This window comes from Branchiostoma belcheri, unplaced genomic scaffold, assembly GCF_001625305.1.
Source record: "Branchiostoma belcheri isolate BF01 breed outbred unplaced genomic scaffold, Haploidv18h27 scaffold361, whole genome shotgun sequence".
NCBI classification, from domain to species: Eukaryota; Metazoa; Chordata; class Leptocardii; order Amphioxiformes; family Branchiostomatidae; genus Branchiostoma; species Branchiostoma belcheri.
Genome location: NW_017803978.1, coordinates 89,747 through 98,097, shown reverse-complemented (window position 1 = coordinate 98,097; position 8,351 = coordinate 89,747). Strand labels below are relative to the sequence as shown.

Here is an 8,351-nt window from a genome sequence, read left to right as displayed (position 1 = left end):
TCAACATACAAACATAAATCAATTTCTGTCCTAGGATATTTGAACAATCACAATAGTCATAATAATATTATACTACTTTCAGATGCTAAATGAAAGTATTGAGTCTTCTCTTACCAGTCAGTTATTGTGCACAATTCTAATTTACCGGCAACAGTTTTCTGAAGGATTATTATAATAGAGTGGGACAAACTCCTCTGATATGTGATGACTGGGCATTCCAAACTGGCGAGGTATTTCTGGTGTTTAGAATATGTACTAAAAGGTGGTTTGTGTTGGGTAATATGCATATTGATGATGCTTACAATCTCCGGTCTATAATATATGATCTCTGAATGCCCAGAAGATCACTCATTGTGCTGGAGGCGCTTCTGCTGGCAGCTCTTGCCAACCTTACAGCAGAGTTCTGTTTTTCAAACCGACAATTTTCGACACTGTAAAAGGTGGGTAACTCTCTGGTATCCTCTCTTCTTTTGATTTAATTTGCACTTATATAATCATTTATACAATCATGGTAAGTAACACACACTTAATGCTTTTTTCAATTTTGATATGAAGAAAATGAAGAATAGCTTGGTAATCATACAATCGAACTTTCCACTAGAATGCATCTCTACAATGCATCTCTACGCTGAAGGAAAAGGTGCATATGATTTCATTTCTCGACAAATAAAAGAACTTTTCTGATTCACAGGTGTGACATGATGCAGGACTGTTTTGAGAGAGTCAGTTACTGATGGACAATGAAGGTTGAAGAGAACCAATCTTTGCCATGGCGACTATTTGGGAGTACATTCTGGTTGTGATCAACGGAAGTAAGTTCATGTTTATGCCTTCTGTTCTCTTGTGACATGTTTAATGAAGATAGAAGCATAACATGTCTTAGTAGTTTTAATAGTTTTTCTTACTGATTGGGAAAACTATTCATTTATGACCTACAGTCGTCATCGTGGTGACTATTGTCGGTGGCCTCCTCACCATTCTAGCCATCTGCACACGCCCGGACCTACGAAAACTGGTCAACGTGCCACTAGTCAGCCTCAGTTGTACAGACATCCTTTTCAACACCATATTTTCCCCCTTTTGGATCCAGCAGCTCCTAAACCCCCTTTGGGAGCCCCCGCCAGCCCTATGTTGGTTGATAGGCTATGCCTCTCCCGTGCTATGGGGGGCGTCCTTATGTCATATGTTGTGTATCGCTCTTCAACGGTATTTCACAATCTGTACTAACAGTACTCACATGGCTGGTTCCCATCCTCTCTTTCTTGCCTCTTTACGTCGGTGAGGAAATCAAGGTAGACCCGAAGCTGAAACGGTGTGGGACGGCGAATTCTGACAAATTCTGGGCAAAACTTACCGCGGCCCTTTTAACCTTCATATTCCCATACATCGCTGCCATTGCCATTTACATCCTTATCCAGAACCATGTGAGAAAGAGTAAGAATCGAGTCCAAGCTCATGCACAGGGCCCAACAAACCGTTTGGCAGTGCAGTACTCAAAGTCGGGGGGTCGTGGTGTGGCCATCCCTTCCACGAGCACAGAAATCGACAAGTTGACAAAGCCAATTAGAAACCTTGAGGGTGTAGTGTGTTTGGGGGATGAAAATTCCTCATCAAGTGACGATGAACAGATAGGCAACGATCCTACCGAGACAGGTAAACCCAAAGTTACTATCGTGCAGGTTGCTGCAGCACCTGGTGCAGGTAAACAACGGGAGGAAAATTCCTAACCCAGTGACGAGGAACAAAAAGCCAATGATTGCAACGAGCCAGATAAAAACAAAGACGCCATCCCAACTACCACCATAGTGTCCGATCAGTCGGGTACAAATAAAGGACCACAGCGAGCTCACGTTGTCCCAAACAGTTCTCAAAAGTACAACAGTGCCGCAGAAAAACAGATCACTAAAATGATGATGTCCCTGTTCGCTGCGTACACCCTGTGTAATATGCCGATGACTGTGATGGTGATTTTTTCCAGTAAAGTTCCAGCCGAAGCCTTCGCTGTTGCCCAGTTCCTGGGTACTTTAAACGGAGCCCTGAACCCGATCATATACGGCGTTATGAACAAAAACATTCGCCGGGGGTACATGCACATCTGCGACCGCATGCTCAACTTGATCACTTGAGTTTCTATCAGCCTCCTTCAGAATGAATGTTTGCCATTCAATTTTTGAAAATTCACCGCGGGCAACAGGCATATTGACATTATGTTTAAGCATCAAACAAATTTCAAGAATATGGCTTTCACGAATAATACATCTATCAGTGACATTGAGTTAATTCTATCAAGTTGCAATGGTAACTATTAAATTATGTTTGACCAACCCGAGCTTTGATTTGATCTTTAAATTACAACAAAAAAAAATTATCATATGTTTCCTTTGGCAGTTATACAAAGTAAAGCCAAACGATCTAGTCAATCTAACTATGAATTCATAGCTATTGGAGAATTTGAAATATTCCATTTTGCTCCCGTTGTGACACCTGTCCGTTTAAGGGATTAATGCTAAGTGCTTGATTCGACATCATTGCATTTAAATGCAAATGTAGACTGAATGGACAGTAAAAGTCTACAGAATTTTGTTTCAATGATGATGAAAACTTAGCTGATCTGTTAACCAACGTACTTCATAAGTTTGAGTCATCTTGTGCCCTTGGGAAAGGCACTTTACACGACTTTCCACACTTAAACTCAAGCAAAAATGAGTATTGTCTTGTCCTCTATTTGTACTCTGTGTTGGTGGCAGCATAAAATAAGTTGATATAACTTCAGTGTGCCGTCGCCATGTTTGGTCATAAACTGTTGGAATATAAAAAAAATAAGTTTGAGCCACCTTCAGTCATTCCAACAGATTCTTATGAAAAAGACATTCTTTCTCTCCCTTCAAAGTGCGTCAGTCATACATTAACACCCCACTACAAAATAATATCTATCTTCATCAAATATTTCAAAATTCCTAGAGTAATGAAACCGTATAATGATGGTTCACGAAGATGGACATGGTATGTTATGACTGTCCTTTGGATGCGTCAGTGATCTTTTAAGCATCCAACTAAGAATGCAGCCCCATCAATCATTTACCATTCTGATCTGATTTTTTTATATCAGATAATGGTCACCAACAGCCTGTCAAAGAGGTGTTGTGACATTTTACGTATCCGAAGAAGGAAAGCCATTAGCCACTAATCAAGCAACCAAAATGCAGACCTAGCTTGCAAAATTATGTTTGATTAAGACAACCTTCAAGTTTGATCAAAATTTTTACACCGATTCTTATGATAGGGGCTCCGGCAGGAATAAAAGTACATTACGTATAAACCCAAAACTACATCATTATTGATGTTTGAGAACATAGCTATCAAAGATTGCTAGACGTTCCGTTTGACACCATTTTAGGTACTTTTCCCAAATGCTTGATTCGACATCAGTACATTTCAATGCAAACGTGGGACTAATCAACAGCAGTTACTGAATTTTAATTCTTTGATATATACAGTTTAGATGATCTGTATGCCAGTCGTACTACAATAATTTTGAGTCACCTTCAGTCTTTCCAACAGTAGATTCTTATGAAAAAGACATTCTTTCTCAACAATCAAAGTGCGTCACTCATACATTAATAAGCCACTGAAAATGATAACTATCTTCAACAAATATTTCAAAATTCCTAGAGTAATGAAAAGTATAATGATAGTTCACGAAGATGGACATGGTATGTTATGAATGTTCTTTCGCTGCTTGAGTGGTCGTACTTAAGCATCTGACAAAGAATGCAGCCACGTCAATCATATACCATACTGACCTGATTTATAGCACTAGCCAGCAAAAAGGGAGAGCCTATGTGGTAACTATGATGGCTAGGGTCTGCTTGGACTTCATTTGGGTTAATGTTATAATTATACGTTGTACACTCATTGAGCTTATAGTGCTTGATGTTAACATTATTATAATTACTTCTTGTGTTCCTGAGATCTAGCGAATGTATAGTACATGTACCTTGTTGTTAGGAACTCTATATTGTACCTTGTTATCAACACTTATATACATGTATTAACTATGGATGTTCTTCTATGTTTTCTTGTATATTGTATGTAGAATACACTAATGTAAACCATTAATGATTGTTAGAAAATATTTGTTTTGTTGCCAAAATTCACTATTTCTTGTATCTTGTATTAAGATTTTAGTGTTCCACAAGTAAGTCTAATAAGTGTGCACCATTACTGGACCTAGTAGTAACTACAGATGATGTAACCCAGGCTAGGGCCAGCAGTCGTTAGAACTTTATTGGATCGATGCCATACATTGAGTACATTTTTTGAGCCCTTGAGGTCTAGAAAGTAGTAGTATACATGTATAGTATTACGACTTTGCTCCCACATTACTGTTAAACAAAAGCTGTTTTCTTTGAATGTTTTGGTCACACTTTGATGCTTTCTTGTATGTTGTGCTGAAGTAAAATAAACGTCAAGTCATGTATTACAATTGTTAAATATTTGTAGCTAACACATGGCAACCTAATGTATCAAGTGTTGCACAATAAAGTATATGCACCACATTCTCTTAGGTGTGGAGGTGTTGTATTGCGTGTGTTAATCAGTGTTTTTGCTTGTACATGTTTATTAGGTATTGAATGCAACAGAGTGCCAGGGAGGGGGGAGAAAAGATTTTCTAACTATAGATTGACCTTGGGGTCAACTTGGCAGCTGTGGTACAAATAGTCTGCCCACAGGCAGGGAGGAAGTGAGTACACCCACACGACACAAAAAAAAAAACAGAAAAGTGACCTTCAAAATCCAGTTTTGCTGCCCTGAAATAACATTGAATGCCTCTAACCGTTTCTACTGGAAACCTACCCAGCTCGTCAATGAAGGTTATTAGACATCCAGATAATAAGGTACCCAAAAAATGGTTCCTCACTTATGACTTTGGAATAGATCAGACGTTTCACGTACATTGTAATATTCACTATCTTTCGTCAGTGACAGTGGCAAGATCTCAAGATCAACCTACCCAGCAGCTCTGAGGAAATACTCCGACTTCCTGCATGCAGAAAAAGCAAAATTCCTCCTTTAGTTTTAAAAAAAAATTATTGATTTCTCAAGTTCAAGAATTGACCTCTGTAAGATACTTTAGGGACACTACAGTTGGGAAATGGGTGTCATCTACTAAACTGAATTTTTTAATGATCTTTTACTATAGTTAAAATGGTAGTTTCAAAATGTGGAAGCAAAACTCATTAATGACACACTCCTAGCACCAACTAGAAAGAAACTGTTGTACTGCAGATCTAGAATAGTGACTGCAAAACTTTGTCAGTAATAGTTGCCGTACACACACAGTTTCCAAGACTCCGCCCTACTACAATTATTTGTTCAGCTGCGGCTACTTGAAGGAACTTTTACAGTCAAAATTCATTCTGATTGTCTTGTCACTTAAGAAGACCAGTAAAGATAAGACAGCGGCATGACGTACTACTGGTTTCTGGAATAGATTGAAAAACAATTATAGTTAGTAGACACTCTAGAATTACTAGCCAGAAGGTCAACTTAAGGCCTTGGTGCACACAGTATAGGTAGTGAATTTATTAGTTAGATTCAAGTTTCTACGTTCAAAAAGCATTATTTTTGTTCAAATAGAGGTTGATTTCTTTTCATTTGGTCGGGATTGAGTTATATTTTCAACTGAAAAAGATTCCGTGCATTATTTTACAGTAGAATATTCTTCAATAAGTGACTGTTTTTGAAAGGTAGAAATACGTACCAATTTTCGATGTCGACTGTACATCTTGAAGAACTCGAGACTATGTCGAGACTTGTTCGGATCTTCTGGCCTTCCCCGCCTCCTTGCGGAGTGTTTCTACCTTTCAAAAACAGTCCCTGATTGAAGAATAATCTACCGTTAATTCTACGTGACTGACGAACCTCTTCAGCGGATTATTTTGCTGTCACAGTAACTAACATTACTTACGTAAGATTGGCTTGCGATTTACGTATGTTTGGCATGCGTTGGCTGCATTTGTTCCATAAATCGGGTTGTAGCATTCTGAATATTTCTGGCTGCCCCCCCCCCCCACACACACTGCGAACGTAATTACGCCGTGCTTACGACCATAATTTCGGCGTGTGTACTTTTACACAAATCGTAATTTACGTTAAAGTTTACAATGGTGGTACTGTACTTGCTACCTGTATGCTAACAGTATTTTACATGTATTAAAATGTCCGGACATAGAGAAACATTGTAAATCTCGAAATGTGTTACTAAGATTGTATTTCTTAAAAACCTATGAATATGCCATTTTCAGTGCAGGTATGTGATCTTGTTCTGGGCGACAGCAAACCTTGATTTCGTGCAAAATCACGTGCGTTTCTGCTAGACACTGATGTTCTCACTGGAATATTTTTAAAAATGGCGGCGAAGTATGGAAAATATTAGGCCCTGTTGGTTTGATTATTTCTTTATTTCTTTATCAAACTTCACCATAACAAGATAGAGGGCGAGACAAAACAGGTGATGATCACTTCTTCACGTTGCCTCCACCATAGACATACAGATAAACATATTTACAATATTTATATAAAAACATACCAAATACAATGCAATGCAAAGAAGGTAAGATACAATATAGTACAAAATTATATGGATGACATCCCCTGGGAATCCGAAACTGATACGAGCGTTGGGAAAAAGTTGCATTCATTATATGTGAAATCTAGGTCATCATCATCATCATCTTAAGTACTGCTGAGCCCAATATTGACATTGGATTACTAGCAGCAAGGTGGCCAGGAAGGTTAAACAAATGACTAAACACACAGAGTAATAATCTATCTGTATGGTGAATAATACATTCTTTAATTTCATTCCTTCACATTTTTCTCTTGTCCTTTGGAATAGATTTTGGCTTTGCAAACCGACAAAAATTCTTGCCCGCGCGGATGTCATCCATATATCAAATATGCATGATGACTCTGAAGATTTGGAAGAAAAAGTGTCAAAACCACCACCAAGAAGGGAACGTTACATCAAACATGCCTCACGATTCTGAAGATTCGGAAGATTACTTTTCTTTGATGTAATTGTCTTAATATTCATTACTATGTTCACCGAAGGAAAACATATTGTTTTTGCTACATTCTTCTTCTCCAAACAGTGACCTCAATGACCTGAACCAATGTTGTGGCTGTTATCATGATAACTGGTGTTGGGTTACGTTATGTTGCAATTTTATAGCAGGAGGGATTTAGACTCTTGTCAAATTGCAACATAACGTAACCCAACACCAGTTACGCTCTACGGAAAAGGGCTTGCGGGCCCCCAATGTCCCTAATATTTGGGAAAGATCGTTGCCACTCCCCACCTGTAGCAACTTGTGCAGGGGACTGCATATAAGCTAAGGTGAGGATGTGCTCTCCCTTAGCCGTGAACATCTCCACCCGGCTGTTCTTAGTATCAGCCACAATCACACGCCCCCAACTGTCCACACAGATTCCTGAGGGGTAATAAAGATGCCCTGCTCCATTACCTGGACTACCAAAACTGAACAGCTGGTCTCTGTTCTCACCATACTTTAGAATACGAGAGCCACTCCTGTCAACGACAAAGATGTTCCCTTTTGTGTCTACGGCTACAGACTGTTGAATGAATATTCATGTTGTAGACCCTGCTGCTGACAACTTGTTCATCTTACATTTTCGTCCCGATCCCTGTGAGTAAGTTAACCACACAATCTCTAGCTCTCAGGACCTATTGTCAGTATGATTCTAGAATTCTGTCAGAAAGCTCGTGCCAGGCAATGTCATGGATTTCTCTGACCTTGCAAGCTACCGCTACCCACACGACCCAATAGGTTACCACATAACACGCCGCTGGAGGAAATTCTTTTCGCCGATTTAGATAAGGGTCTCTTGGAAGATTTCTCAAGTTGTGAACACCTGTGTAATATCTAATCCCTTAAAGAAGTTTTTGTGGCAAGACAGCATCAAATTAGGAAACCAGTATCCAACACCCCGAGTTTGCCTGGCAACAAAAAGGATACATGTATTAAGATAGCAATCCCTTTACTGTCCATTGCTCCATAGTCCAAAAGCCATGTGCCCTATGACCTTGGTTCCCTTGCTCTACCGATACTAACTGGTTGTTTTGTTTATTTTCAGGAGTGGCAGAAGAAAGTCTTCCACTGCGACAGTGTGGCAATTTTCAGTGACATCTCCATGGCTGCAGGACGCGTTTATGTAGGAAAAAAAGATTTATGACTAAAACTCAATTTTAACCTCTAAATACATAAAAAGTACATTGTTAACATTTATACATTGTTTTAAGTTTTACAAGACCCCGTATATATATA

The 8,351-nt window shown here is 39.0% G+C and overlaps 1 pseudogene; it reads left to right on the top strand.

Moving 5' to 3' along the window:
* Positions 1-769: 769 nt before the first annotated feature.
* Positions 770-2,126, top strand: LOC109476169 (annotated as a pseudogene).
* The last annotated feature ends 6,225 nt before the right edge of the window (positions 2,127-8,351 follow it).